Source organism: Macrobrachium nipponense, chromosome 9 (assembly GCF_015104395.2).
Source record: "Macrobrachium nipponense isolate FS-2020 chromosome 9, ASM1510439v2, whole genome shotgun sequence".
NCBI classification, from domain to species: domain Eukaryota; kingdom Metazoa; phylum Arthropoda; class Malacostraca; order Decapoda; family Palaemonidae; genus Macrobrachium; species Macrobrachium nipponense.
This window is the reverse complement of record NC_061110.1, coordinates 14,118,251-14,135,147: the sequence shown is the minus strand read 5'-3', so window position 1 is coordinate 14,135,147 and position 16,897 is coordinate 14,118,251.

Here is a 16,897-nt window from a genome sequence, read left to right as displayed (position 1 = left end):
TCTGTTCTCGATGTTGACGCAGTCCTCTATACTTAGTAGTCCTCTCCCTCCTTCCTTTCGTGTTATGTATAGTCTGTCCGCATTTGCTCTCGGGTGTAGTACTTTGTGTATTGTCATGTTTCCTGGTTTTTCTGATCTATGCTGGCGGGGTTTCTGCCTTCGTCCATTCCCACTAATCCCTGCGCTGTATCTGATTACTGGCAGTGCCCATGTGTTTTATGGCTTTTATCATATTTCCGGCGTTGGAGTTTTGACTTGAGTATCGCCTTGAGTCTCTGCGTATATTCTTTCCTGATCGTGTCCTTCATCTCTTGGTGTTTTATATCCCCTCCTTCCATTATTCCCAGGTATTTGTATCCAGTCTCATCTATGTGTTTGATGTTGCTCCCATCTGGTAGCTTTATCCCTTCAGTTCTTCTAACTTTGCCCTTTGTATGTTGACTAAGGCGCATTTTTTCTATTCCAAACTCCATCCTGATGTCCCCAGATACAATCCTTACAGTCTGGAATTAGGGTATCTATTTCCTTGATGCTCTTACCATACAGCTTGATGTCGTCCATGAACATCAGAATGGTTAATTCAGTTGCCTCTTTTCTTGAGTTGCTACCCGGCATCCATCTTCTGTAGTACTTTTGTCATGGGAATCATGGCTACTACCCATTTTGTCTATCAGGAAGCTGGTTTTTTCTTTTTGCCCCTACACTTACTTCTGCAGCCTTTCTGTTTGGTGGGGGATGGTGTTTGTCTCCTCTAGGTAATTGTATAGCCTTTTCACTGATGATGCCTGTTAGTAACTTCCCCACAATTATTGGTAGGCAGATCATGCCTGTAGTTTACTGGTATATTTCCCTTACTCTTGTCCTTTTTGTACTAAGGATGTTCTTTCCTGTGGTCATCCATTTGGGTGGCATGGTGATTTGAGATGCAATGCTGGAGTTTTGTTCTGCTATTCTTGGGTGTAGGGCCTTGAAGTTTTTTGAGCCAGTATCCATGGACTTCATCGGGACCTGGGGCTTTCCAGTTTGGCATTTTCTTTAGTTGGTGTCTGACTGTGTCTGTCGTGATCTCTGTGAATCTTTGTTTTATTCTCCCTGTTTCTTTCTTCCTTGACTTCCTGGAACAATGTTGCATGTTTGTTGTGTGATACCGGATTGCTTTCCATATGTTTTTCCCAAAGTCCCTTTTACTTGGTTCCGGCTTCAGGAATTTCTTTGGTGGTTGTCTTCCCCTCTTAGTTGGCTGTATAGTCTTTTTCTGGTTGGTTCCGAATAGTTTGTTCTGTTGGTATCCATTCCTTTTATTCCTGTTCATGTACCGTTGGATCTTATGTGTTTTCGGCCTTAAGCCTCTGTTTTACATCTTCTTTTTTTATTTTGTTGTTTAGTGCCCCTCTCTTGTACTTGTGTATTTCTCGTTGAGTTCCTCCCTTTTTTTCTTGTTTTCTTGCTTCTTTTAGCCTTTTTTTTTTCTGCCATCTCTTTTCAGTTTACTCAATTCAGATCTCTTCACCCATGATTCTGCTACTATCTTGCTCCTGCATATGCCAAGTTATTTGTGCTGTGATACTGTGGTGCGTATATTCCCATTATTTCCATTGACCTCATTTGTTTTCCTCCCTTAATTTCTTGGTGTTTGTAGCTTTCATGGAGGGGATCTTTGTTCTCTCTGTATCTGGCTCCATCCATTGTCTATCTTTTCTACCCATTCTGTCCTCTCTGTTACTTCGTCGGTGTTTCTTCGTGTCGTCTTCTGTGGCATCGTCTCTCAGTTCGTCTTCGTGTAATTCGTTGTCGTGTGACATTTCCCTTCCCAGTTCTTCTCTTTCTGTAGGGAGAGCCAGTTCTTTTTTTTCTTTATGTTCCTCACTTGGTCTGCCAGCCTCTGCTGTGTTTGGGGGTGTTATTCCTCTTCATTCCAGATATTGACCAAACTTCTTCGATATCCTCTCTCCGTCGGGTTGCTTCTGATGTAGCATCTCCATATTTCCTTATTTTCTTCTTTTGTCCATTTCTTCATTTGGTTTGCTTCCGTAGCTCCAATCTCAGGCGGTTGGTTACTGTCATTGTGGTGGACAGTTGCTGAATGACGACCCCCCAAGTACCTGACCGTCTTCCCTTTCAATTGGGTTGAATACCTGGCTGCCGGACGAAGCTCCTCTGTTGCCAGAGGTTCCATTTACGTCGTTGTCGTTAATTCCTTCATTTCTTTCCATCATTGCTGAGTTTTTGCTATTTAACCCATAAGCTGGACCCTACCCCCATCAGGAATAGGTACTCATTTACAGCTGAGTAGACTGAGGAAATTATGTAAAGAACCTTTCCCAAGGAATCAACGCCGAGGAGAGCGGTCACCCATCCAACGACTGACCAGCCCCAATTTTGCTTAACCAGTCCATTGACGACCTAACCCACTCTGCCACGGCGCCACATATTTATTAGTATTATTATTATTATTATTATTATTATTATTAAACTGACTGTACTCTGTTTTTTTTTCCCATCTGTCCACCCGCCTGTGGTGTTTGCGTATGGTAACACTGCGACCCGGGCTTTTAGAATAGTTACGCTATGTGTAAGTTTTAGGTAAATAAAAGGTTTATCTGGGTGTACATTTACAACTGAAAAGTGTTTTAATAATTTACTGTATGCGATTATACCGTTAATATTCGAAATAGGATATTCTTATTATAATTGCTGAATGTAACTATTTAAGCCCCCCGGGGACGCAGTGTTACCATAAGCAAACACAGGCGAGGCGGGTGGAACAGATGGAAAAAAAACAGAGTATAGTTAAAATTCAGCCCACCAAGACACCATTCCAGCTTTCCCTGCTACAAAATACCTGGCCTGTAAATAATAATAATAAAAGAATAATAATAATAATAATAAAATAATAATAATAATAATTAATAATAATACTTTCGCCTGCCCTTCTTTTTCTTTCTCCCACACTTTGCAATTCCGCAAAGATTTATCTCCTGATAATTGAAGCCGTGATGCTTCAGCATGAATAGTCTTTAAGTACACAGCAAATCACACAGAATGCAGAACCTATGAAACCCATACCTGTGATTTGCTGTTTTACCTAGGGCAATCACGCATATACGTGTGTGTGTGTGTGTGTGTGTGTGTATATATATATATATATATATATATATATACATATATACATATATACATACATATATCATATATATGTATATATGTATATGTATATTATATATCTATATATATATACACACACATAGATATATATATACACACACACATACACACATGAAGATCCAAAGATCCAAATTCAAAAAAAGAAAATTTTCTTTGAACTTGGATCTTCAGGCGTTGAGGAGAGACAAGCGTATCAAAAAGAGCAAATAATTCAAGAAGTTAAGAGGGCATTGTGGCTATTACATTTGCATATGTATCTGATAAAAAAGTGACCAGAGATTCTGAATATATATGTATGTATAAATGAACCACGAAAATATGGTACGTGATGAATATATAAATAAGGGCAAATGCCAGGAAGGAATATATATATATATACATATATATTATATATAATATATAATATATATTAATTCATACAGACACACACACACATATATATATATGTGTGTGTGTGTGTGTTTGCTTATTTGCTTACACAAACAAACATGTTTCTGTAAATTGAATGTAAGTATATTTATATCCTACATTAGTATTATCATACATATGAAATAAGAATAAAACTGTGATTATTCAAATGTACATGTGTAGATACATTCAAAGGGTCTTACAAATATTACCTTGGCAATGCACTGCCTTAACTCTGGCCTTGATGCTACTTGAGAAGAAAAACATGTTTGAAACGATCATAATTACCAAAGCTAAAAATAAAATGATGAAAATAGTAATAAATAGGACGAAATCGGCACAAAGGCCCTGGTATTATTTTCATTGACGCTGTTTATCTCCTTTTCCAAAAGAGCAGATTGACCTGATGTTACACGAGCGCTAGTGTGTGTGTGTGTGTGTGTATTCTCCTACACAGTATATGCACACCCGAGGCAAGTGTGCTTGCAAAGAGCCATAAGGAACGCGTGACACACATTCACTTAAACACAGCGCATCCAAGAGCGATTGCCTGCCATTTGTTCCATCAGTTCGTTCTATAAAAACCAATCATTTGCGAAGCGAGTTAAAAAAAATATGAACGAGATTCGACCATATAAAAATAACGGGTATATGGAGGAAAAACTAACAAACTCACAAAAAACAGGCGATAAATTTTTGCTGATCATAGTCATGATACGCGTTCGAGACTAGAAACTTGAAGAAAGGTTTCCTGCAAATGTTTAAAAAAAAAGTTACATTGTGAAATTATATATAGAAAGAAATATACTATTATATATATATATATATATATATATATATATTATATATAAATAATTGAATAATTAATGTTATATTTTTTATATAGTCCTATTTATATAATATATAATAATATATTATTAATTGATATTGAATGTTATATTTTTTCTACATAATATAGAACCTAACCAGAAAATCAGTAAAAGCCAAAATTAATTATATTATAAATATATATATATAAATATATTTAATATATATATAATTAATATACATATATATTATATATATACATATATATATATATATATATATATATATGTATATATATATATTATTAAAGGCAAATGCACGAAGGAAAAATGAAACAACGGAGTGGTTGCTAGTAAAAGACTGATGAAAAATACAAAAATAAGTTCACAAGACAGCTCGATAATTTAACAGATGACATACAGATATCCCAGAGGGTTGGGCCTCATACTTTGCAAACCCTCTCAATAGATTGACCTTTGATCTGGTAGGCCCTCTAATTCTTCAACTGTGTGGATTCCAGGTGCATGTGTTCCTTGTAAAACCCCACCCTCGAAAGGCCTGGCAACTACTCTGTTATTTCATTTATCCTTAGTGGAATTAGTTTGTCTGTACGGTGATTTTACGTTGCATGGAACCAGTTGGTTGTTCAGCAACGGGACCAACGGCTTTACGTGACTTCCGAACCGCGTCGAGAGTGAACTTCTATCACCAGAAATACACATATCTCACCCCTCAGTGGAATGCCCGGGAATCGAACTCGCGGCCACCGAGGTGGCAGGCCAAGACCATACCGATCACACCACTGAGGCGCCTCGTGGATTTGGCCTCTATTTATACATTCTTCACGATAAATATTTTCCTCTATTTATACATTTTTAACGATTAATATTTTAGTGATTCAGTTTATATTTTAATGTTTTATATATATATATATATATTATTATATATATATATATATAAGATATATATATAATATCTATATATATATGTATATATTCTGTATGTATGTATATGTATATATCTATATAATATATATATATATATATGTATATAATATATTTATAATATAATTATATTATATAAAAATAAATATATATAAAATATATATATAAAATCATCATCCTTTGTAATACATGATTCAATTAAGTTGTCCGTCCTTAAACTTTTCTCCATGTCTCGAACGAAAACGCTTATATATTTCCTTATTTCCTAGTGAAATATATAGACAATCCTAGGATATTTGAGTAAGCCGAAAGAAAGAGAATAGCCAAACAAATCGTTACCTTGATAACGTAAACAGGCGTAATGCAGTTTCTGATATATAAACTTTATCTAGACGCTAATTTACCTACAGGAAGTACTACATCACCTCCAGCATCATATCACTAAAAAAAATATACCTGATAATATTAACACTTGCCCACAAATCATTCCTTCAATACAAAAAATATAAAAAAATACATTCACACACGAGATAAAAATCCCGTTGGGTCATCAAAAGCGCCTTCCGTGTGTTTTTACCGGGGGACGAGGGATTATTACTCTTGTCGTAATCTCGGGATTACGCGAGATTACAAAAAAGAAAAAAGTAATCATTTTCCGTGAACTTCCAGGAGACTTGCATCTCGCCTCTATATTTATCTCGGCTTCGCGTTTCCTCGCGTTACTGTTCTCCTTATCTCCGTGTCGTATTCATTTTTTTCTGAAATCTTAACGTCTTCGAGGTTCACGGTCTCATGTCATAGTTTTCCCAGGCGTCATGTCTTAAATCTCTGGCACTTCAAGGAGTCTTATTCTATTATTTAGAATTGCGGTTTTTTATATCAAATCTGACTCACTTGACTCGATTCTCCTATCGTGTTTTGGTCTCGTACTAAAAATTATTGCTTCCATATTAACTGTCTCATATGTCTGGCATCATGATTTACTTTTTCACTAATTCGTCTTTTTTTAATGCACTGACATGTCATTTCTTTCCTACTTCTAGAATATCTTATTCTAGGATATGGAAAAAAGACATGATTATCAAATTGGAACTCTAAGGTAAAAAATATTCACGTTATTAATATATAATGTTGAGTATTCTATAAATTTAATGACTGCCTTGTTACCGTGTGTTTACTTAAGCTGTTCACCTATACAAAATCAATTTCATAAATATCTAATTTCTTTTATATACTTACATTAATTTGATCATCGGAAATCTTATTCAGAGTGAAGGATCTGACGATTATTATATTTTCTGTTATTGATAACACTGCAAGTTCAACCTTTGCCAGCTACTTCAATTATATAAACAAAATTTGTATAAGAAAAACCATTGGCATCTCTGGCGCCAAGCCCCTATCAGCTTCGGTGCCAAAGTCTTCTCATATTCAGCAGCATCATCTTACTTTCTCTGAAAGCAAATCTCATCAGGTAATGATGACCACAACTTTCCATAAAAGAACCAATAACTCCTTTACATATTCGGCCAAATTCTTTCCTCGTGATTTAAAAATATCACCATCTTGGACACCAAATAAAACAATCACGAGTCATGAATTTGCAACTGCATCAATTTACATCACGCTGGAGACAAGTTTTTATGTAAATGAATTATCCACAAATGCCATGGAACGCGAATTTTCTACCTGTTTTAAGAGGAAAAACGAGATAGTTGCATTTGTGACAGGATGTTCAATGAGAAAAAATAGGTTCGCATGTAGCCCCTGGATCTGCCAACTGAAAAATATAAAAAATCCCATTTTCATATCCATCTTGAATGTTCCATTACTTTTCTTATCAAGAGGTTCTCACGGAGGTACATTTGCATTTGACGCCTCAGATCGCACGCTAACGGTATTGCTTGTAATATCACTGGACATTTTCATTTACGTATTCCAAATTAGCATCATTCATCACGGTCTTGGCCGCCTTTTTTAAGATTTAAATGGTTCTTTCTGTCTGATACATACAAAAGTACTCACTATCTGCACATATTTTCCCATGCTCTTAAAATCTTCGAAGAGATGGGTCTTGTGCTCCTCCCTTCGGGGTCAATCCCACCTCTCCTTTATGCCTTCTTCAGATAAGGGCTCCTTTCATCAATCTCGGGGATCCAAAACGTTATTCAGATAATGGTCGAATTACAGTACCCTCTTTTAAAGCATCCAAACATTCTTATCAAACTACACAAACTACACCCCTTCAGTGGTTTCTGAAGCAGGATTTGAAAAATGCACAAAAGTAATGAAAACGGCATATTCCCTCCCTGCAGGGCTTTCGACCAGCACGGACCCTTGCTTCGTAATGAGTGACTGCCACCCGCAAGAGAGATGGGGATGGGGGGATGGGGGTGTTTGAAGAGAAGGAAACAATTACTTCCTCTTGAATATTCGGTAACATTACTTTCATATTGTCTAGACTTAGGCATTTCATACTTCGTCTGCTGCTAACTCCTTTATTTCTGATTTTATCATTTTTTCTTTATATATATACATATATACATATATACATATATATATATATATATATATATATATATATATATATATATATTATAATTATATATATAGATCTATATATATATATTTACTGTTATGCATTATAAATTTGAGGACATTTTAAATAAAAAAATATAGGGTCCCTGCATCATTTGTATCTTAATTATACTCCATATCCTCATAGCAATTCTCATTATTCTCTATTCTTTGTCAGTTTTTTTATCATAGATTATCCAGTACTTCAGCTATGTGGCATATTTCCTTTCTTTTGTCAGTTAATCACAATAACTCACTCAAATTTTATAGAGCAGTTAGCTTTTAGTGAGTAACAATTCTTTTACGATTTTAATTTACTAATAAAGTGAATTTTAAAAATTTACTAATAAAGTGAATGTTAATAATTTACTAATAAAGTTAATTTTAACTAAGTTCAGAAACAAATCTATATTTTGCTATAAGTAACTTGTGCTAAGAAATTTATTCTTACCAAAACAGTTATTTCTAAATAAGATAATTTTCTATACAGAAAATAACTTCAACAAAGGAAGTTATGTTCGTCTGGAAATAAAAAATGTTATTTTCCCCTCCGTTATCTTCTAAGAAAGCTGCCACCATCACACTCCTGTGCTCTGAAAGTAAGTCTCTCCTTCCACTGACCTTAAAAGCATAACCAACACTCCTATACAATTCCCCATTACGATAATGCGATCGATCACATGATCATGGACAGAGTGTGAATCTTACCACTTCTATCTCACTCGCATCTCGCCACTACCGTCTCGTGTATGGGGTTTCATACCACAAATATTTATTTCATACCACAAATAGATATCAATCATCATTACATTGCAGAAGGAAATTAAAGTTCCGGCCGAGGGCTGTCAATCACCAAATTGAGTTTCAATCGACTGGCATCTTTTAGTGCAATGAGATTCAATCTATGTATAAAGAAATAAAAACTAACAACTGGATGGTGTTACGTTTGAATGAAGATTGCCTACCGTGAAATTGGTGATTTATCGCAATAATTTTAACTAGAAATATTTCACGTAAGGTAAACTAAAAAAAAAAAAAAGAAAAAACTCTTATGGACTGGCTGAAATCGATCAGTCATGTGGATAATAGACTGACATATTCACTCTTCATAATCATCTGCAGGAGAATAGCTATATACAAATTAGAAAATTAAGACAGTGGAGATATTGATCTTATTGAAACCAATAATACTGAAATCTATGTTGATTTCCACTGGAGAAGAACAAAACAGTCTGTTTAACATTAATTATGTTGAAGACTTGATCTTGAAGCTGAAGACGGCTAAGCAGTTGATTTCATTTTTGACATTAACTTTCATGTGAAAGATTTATGCATCTATAAATTGCAAAAGATAACTCATGGTTGACGTTCGTTTGATTAAGCTAATGTTCTTTCCTTCAACTGTATTTTTCTTCACTGATTCACAGAAAATATTTCTACATAAAAACAACGACAATGCATCTTTCCATTGTAGATGGTAGGGATACATGAAATCAACCTTTCATCAAATAGATAGAATTTCAGTCAATTAAATTCCATTTCCACTTTTTTTTGCAAAAGTAAACTGTAATCTAGCCCTTGGGAGGAAGTTTTTCTAAATAATATCAAAACATAAACATCAAATGCAAAACAATGACAATAAATTCTACTTAGCCTGCATCCTGAATGTAACGTGCATTTCAATATAACATTACACAGTACACGACATGAACCACTAGACATAAATATGCAGAATCCAATCTGATGATTCAAAGGGCCTACTGGCATCATTCAGTAGGCATACTTATCACATCACATTAAGTCACAGTTTCTGTGTCAAGCAAGTTCGCTCACCTCTAAATCAAAAGAGACACTAGACACGTTCATTTTCCGCTTCAAATTTTTCAAGTTATTTGAATGTCGGCTTCTAAAATCAAGCGTTTGACCTACACTGATTATTTGGTATTTAGTTTTATGTGTCATTATGAAGCTTAAATTAAAACTACGGCAGTAATTATTTGCAATTTGTGTCATTATAATATGAATACCAATAAGCTTTTTACAGACAGGATTAAAAAACTGGGGCAAATCTGTCAGTAATTCACAAAATAAATATCCTACTACACGCACACACACATATATAATATATATATATATACTATATTATATATATACTATATATATATATAATATACATACTGATGTGTATATACTATATGTATATACATATGTATATATAATATGTATTATACATAATTTCAAACAACAATCACTGCAAAACACACAGGATGAAGAAACGATTTCGTTTCCAGCACAATCACGTCGACGGACCAACAACACCACCACCACCAGTGAACTCCTTTCAGTAAATCCAGCGAAGGAATGCTCCGTCCACACGAGATAATCTTCGAATTTTCTATCAGCCCTTCCGTAGCCTCTGGAACGCGCACCGATAGCCACCTCACGGCGCATGCGCGTCCCAAAAACGGAGAAGCTCCCGGTCATGATAGCCAGGAGCTACTCGCTCGCTTGCATGAGAAGAGGAAATTCTATAGAGATGACGATTCGGTATAAAGAACGGCTAATCAGCGGATATTTTCTGATTGGAGAATTATTCGGTGCAAGTCATACTTGCTTTCCTCTGGGTCAAAACTGGCGGAAATGAGGCAGAACACAGGAAGAAATGATACAGCTTACAAGAAGACTGAAAAATCAGTTACCCATAACAGGAGACAAACGTCGAAAACCCCGTAAGGTTTGGTAAATTTGGTAAAAAGGACTAACAAATGTAAACCAAAACAGCAACACTGCTGACAAAATTTTGCAGAAAAAAACCGTAGGTCTAAAGATAATAAATACGAAAATCATCATATAGTCAAACTGCGGCAATCAAAATTTGAAGATATATCAACTTTCGGAATACGAAATAACATTATTTTCAGTAGCGCTTTTGTCAAGCAAGGAAACAAAAATGTCAAAATGCCTGATAGGAAAATACGAAGATATCATTTCTCTAAAGGGTGCAACGGAATTTTGGAAATAGTAGCTCTCTCTCTCTCTCTCTCTCTCTCTCTCTCTCTCTCTCTCTCTCTCTCTCACTTATGGAAAAGAACAATATGGTAGGTTTAAAAGAAATACACTATGTCTTTGTTGACCTAGGTAGTGAAATATGTAAATGGTTATGAGTCGACTGTTGTGGCTCATGGCTTGGGTGGAGAGAGAGAGAGAGAGAGAGAGAGAGAGAGAGAGAGAGAGAACTTGAAGGATTAATCCTTCGTCAAAACTTTTAATTACCATCATATCAAGTAATGGAATGAGTCAACGAAGTAACCCTTACCCCACAGGGTTGCTCCTCTCTCTCTCTCCTCTCTCTCTCTCTCTCTCTCTCTCTTCTCTCTCATCTGAAGACAAATATAGTCTCCGAGACAATCTACATAATGACGGGTGTTCAGAATCACCTTTAACTGTAACTGGTCATACATTTTTAAAAAATATATATAGTTTTTTTTTATTTTACACCTGTTGTTTCTGACGAGACATATCTCTCCCATTTCCCGTTGATATGAAACGTATCAGATGCAGTGGCTCAGTAATTTACAGAGTGATGTAGTGTAACCCCTTTCATCTTTTCTTTTCGGAACTGGACTGTCTGAGATAATATTTACCTGGCTGAATGTTGTTCCCGTGAATGCTTTTGATTGCATGCGGTTGAATGTTGCATAAATTCGATTCCTTTGGATATGGGCGTTGAAACCCTGTACTCGTAGTGATCGTTTTGGAGAAAAATCCACAGTTATGCAACTGTACCAGTATATTGCAAAAGAAACACTCTACACAGAGCTTTCGAGAATCCAAATGATTCCCGTTTTCAATCTGAGAATCGTACAGATTCTCCAAAGTTCAATGTATAGTTTTATTTTTAAATAAAACTGTAAAGTTACAAATATACACACTTGGGATTTGTTTCTCCACTTTAGGATTCATGCTACTGGCATTTTATAATGATCGATTTATCCGCAAATTTTCTCTCAGCACTTTAGGTACCTTCAATGGAGAACTCATCGAAGTTGAGAATTATGGGAAAACGAAGATTTCTATGAGGTAAATATAAAATGCTGTCTATTTTACCGATTATGACCAAAAGCATTAATTCAATACACACACACACACACACACACAGATTCCCAATAGACAGGTGATTCAAGATGGTTATTAGCCTTCCTCGGACTGCCAAATTTTTTGGGGATACGGTTGCAAGCCCCTGCCCTTCTGGATGTTCTGGATGCATCCCAACAAAGCCGACCAACCCTAAGGTACACATTCCATTCCTTATGGCAGCGGTGGAACGTTTAGTTTGTGTTTACTTTATTTTATGTATGTATGTGTATATGAGTGTTTTGTAAATAATACGTTTTCTGAATCGGTCAGGATACTCCAGAATTGTGACTAAATGCTTTCTTATAACATTCAATGTTATTTTTCTTACAGAATCAATTTTAGCTACAATAATGCAACTATAAAACTTCAATCCAGAATGCAACTGAATCATAACCTAAATACTCCATAAATGTTTTGAACGTTTACGATGCTGCTCATCGTTAGCCATCTTCGAAACCACATGAACCCGACCCAACCACCACTTTCCCCAAACGAAAACTCTGTTAAAACTGTCACGTTCGGCTGCGTTCACACCATACTCTTAAGCCGCAACATAGCCTAAGAGACCTGTCATTGCAGACGCACTGTCTGCATGGCTGGAGTCCTCCTTGAAGCAAATATATCTTAAGGACCGTGTTGCGTGAAATTATCATATATATATATATAATATATATATATATATATATATATATATATATATATATATATATATATATATATATATGTGTGTGTGTGTGTGTGTGTGTGTGTGTGTGTGGTTGTAAAGGTACGATCGGACAGAAATGCGCTCTAACGAAATTCTTTCGGGATTAAGGGAAGTAGTAATTTGGTGTGATAGGAAAAAACAGGTACTAAATTTATATCTTTAAAAATGAAATGATACAAGATCAAACTTATTCAGAAGTGGGTGTCTGTGTGTATATTAATGAACATAAAATTTGTGGAGTTCATCAAACCACTATTTTCCTTCGAAAGCGATGGCTCGAGAAGGTCACCCGCAAGTCTTCTGGGATGAGGCGGCTAGACCTGCCCTTATGAAACTTGTCCAGCTTAAATAACAATAAAATGAGAAAAAAATGGGCAAACGTTGCACAAAGATGCGAAGCATTTTCAAACAGTAGGTTATCCTTAGTATTTCAGCCCTTGTAAACATTTTGCCAAGATGCAACCGGGTACTGGAGTCTATCCCTGTAAAAAGCTGGACGCCATATCTTAAAAACTAACCATTGAATTTTCTTAAAAATAATATCTTTAAGTTTCTCGCACCTAAGCTAACCCAACTTCAAGTAACATAACCTAGGGGCATGGTAAAAAAAAAAAAAAAAAAAAAAAAAAAAAAAAAAAATCGGGGCTGGTTCAATACTTGCATACATATCGTGAATTTGCCCCCAGTACTGACTCTGACAAGACGAGTCAAACATATGACGTCAGGCGTTTAACGTGCGATGCAAATCGCTCGTACATTCGTCTTCATATTTCGTGAGAACTGGGTTAAACTGGAAACATTTCTACATCGGGCTATCAAGCGGACGTGCGTGAACTGCGATTCGATTTCTTTCTAATGAATTACACGTATGATTAATATTTTTATCAGTCTATGCCTGGATTTGCGAACAAAGTCCACTTCTGCCTTATTTTCTTTGTTCTGGAAAATCTGTCTTATGCCATGCAAAGAATTTCCGTAAATAATTGTAAACGGGAACACAACACGCGTATATTATGTATGAGACGTTTCATTTAACATAGCATATCAGTTGAACGTCATTTTCCTGTAATTTCAGTGTCATTTTCCTGTTTTGAGGAAATATTATGTTTTGTCTGACATCAAAAATGAAATTATACTTACAATATTAAAACCACCTATGTCACAATAAAAGAAACCATGACAAGTAAATCATGATTCCGGGTAATATTAAATTTTAATATTACTCGGAATCATTAGGGCAACAAAGATGGAAACAGTTCCGCTAAAATGCCTTTGAAGAGAATGAGTCATTGTCATTGCTGTAAGTAAAGGAGTATGCGCATGTGTGTGTGTACGTGTATATATATATATATAATATATATATATATATAATATATATATATACTATATATATATAATATACACACACATATATATAATAAGTATATAATTTTTATTTATTTTTAAATTTATTTTATTATTATTATATGTATATATTTTATATGTTATGTATGTTATGATGTATGTTGTATATATATATATATATATATATATTACTATATATATATATATTACTTTATATATGTATATATATATATATATATATATATATATATATATATATATATATAGAGAGAGAGAGAGAGAGAGAGAGAGAGAGAGAGAGAGAGAGAGAGAGAGAAGAGAGATTCATATACCTCTAATGCTGTAGCTCTCTAAGTATGTCTGTATGTATGTATATATACAGTGTGTTCAAGTTAAACCACATTTGTAGGTACAGAGAGAGAGAGAGAGAGTAGAGAGATAGAGAGAGGAGAAGAGGAGAGAGAGAGAGAGAGAGAGAGAGAGGCGCAGGCGCAAGTTCCGAGAGAGCCAGCCATTACCATCAATCCATTTGCGTTAATTTGCCGCCTTTTCCCATAACAGATGATCCTCACCGTTAGGCGTCTCGCGAATTTTTGGGCTCTTATCAAGACACACAGGATGAGGTCAAGAACACTCGTGTCGGGGCGGGGGTGAGGAGGGGGGGTGAGGCGTAATTTAAATGAGCTTCTCCTGTTCAAAGTAGTCTGTCATTAGCATATTACTGTCACACTGTGGAATTGTGTTTCTGTCTTCGTGATGGTGAAGCTGGTGGGGTGAAGTAAGGGTGAGATGATAATGAAAAAAAAGGCTTCTTCGGCATCAAAGATTTTCAGGATGATATTGCAATCAGTGGCTTAAATGTCCCTTTGGAATGTTTTCCTTATAAAGACGTTCACTTTCACGACTACAATAGCACCCGACTTCTAATCCCATCAGCTCTTGGTGTATTTTAATGATCAACTTCTGAATTTCCCTCAACACCAACTTTCGTAGGCATTCTCAAACGCATTTTGACAGCTTACATTTTCGTTATTCAGCTCCGCCTCCCTGGTATCGTCTACATTCAAAAAATACTCAAAACATTTCCGTCAACAACGAGGCGTGATCCGACCTCCAGCTTACTCGAGGCGCGTGCTAAAATCTACGGTCAAATAGCATGTTGTTTCACCAAGAAAATTAAAAGGTCTATGGAAAAGGCTAAAAAGGGTGTTTTGCGTTGGGTTAAAGATACAGGAATTTCAGGATATGATAATTATTTATTAGTGAAGATGTACAAAAATAAATAATGTGCTGTTAAACAATACAGAACAATTATTTCTAATAAAATGTAGCATATGTACTTTAATTTTCGTTGCTGAAACAAGGCTCTATTTGACCGTCAATTTTAGCAAGTTTTAATTCACGTTAAAAGTCAGGAATATAATGTTTACAACTTATGTGTGAGGGGAAAATCTTGCACGCATCCTGTGTAAATTGGAGGTCGGTTCACGCCTTGTTTACACTATGCCCTACGTGCTTCCTCTATATCAATTTCACTTGTCAAGCTTGATTACCTTACTGCATCATTCCCAGACCTCTCTTTCGCCTGAACCAAGTAATGATCAGATATAATTCCAAGTCACCCCTACTCTCGTCATTACACGCGCTGCATTTGCTTCCTTTTCCCTCTTAATGCGAACGAATACTTTATCTCTCTCTCTCTCTCATGTATATGCATGCATGTATATATATATATATATATATATATATATATATATATATATATATATATATGTGTGTGTGTGTGTGTCTGTGTGTGTGGTGTGTGTCTGTGTGTGTATATATATATATATATATATATATATATATATATATATTCCTTTTTTGTGAAAAAAAAACTAACACTGCCATACATCTGACATCATTCCAGTCAATAATTTTAGTGTTAATACGGTAATAATCCGACTACACACATTAAATCTTTAATCACACACACCAAAATCACTCACGAATCCGTACCGTTACCGACGGATGTTATAATAGTTGTACCTAAGTTGCTAAGTGACCATTGAAGAAGTCCCGCTGTTAAAATGTTTGAAACACCGTTCTGTCTCCCTCAGGAATCGCGTTAAAATCATTAGGAATCCACCGTCATGTCTGTGGCTACGGCGCAAACTTATTGAGAGAGAGAGAGAGAGAGAGAGAGAGAGAGAGAGAGAGAGAGAGAGAGAGAGAGAGAGAATAAACTACTAAATTTCTTTGCGACACCTCCAGATTACAACACATCAGAAGCAAGGCCAAATTTGGTGACTTCAATGTATTTGACGTAATGATCTTAGGAGCTTTTCAAACCTCGGAGAGAGAGAGAGAGAGAGAGAGAGAGAGAGAGAGAGAGAGAGAGAGAGAGAGAGAGAGTAAATTAATACATTTCTTTGCGACACATCCAGATTACAATACATATCAGAAGCAGGACAAAATTTGGTGATTTCAATGTATTTAAAGTAATGATCTTAGGTGCTTTACAAACCTCAGAGTAAAGTGTTTTGCTTTGAGTTTTTGCTATGAGAGAGAGAGAGAGAGAGAGAGAGAGAGAGAGAGAGAGAGAGAGAGAATGGAAAGTTCATCCAATGAGAAAGAGGGAGCGAGCGAGAAAGACGGTTAATCGGGCGAGGGTGAAAAGGATACAACGTTGACCAATTGAGAAAGAAAAATGTAAGGTTGATCAAGAGAGAGAGAGAGAGAGAGAGAGAGAGAGAGAGAGAGAGAGAGAGAGATAAGGTTGACGTAAGCATTTTCAGAAAAACGTTAATGGAGGAGAAAATCCATGAAA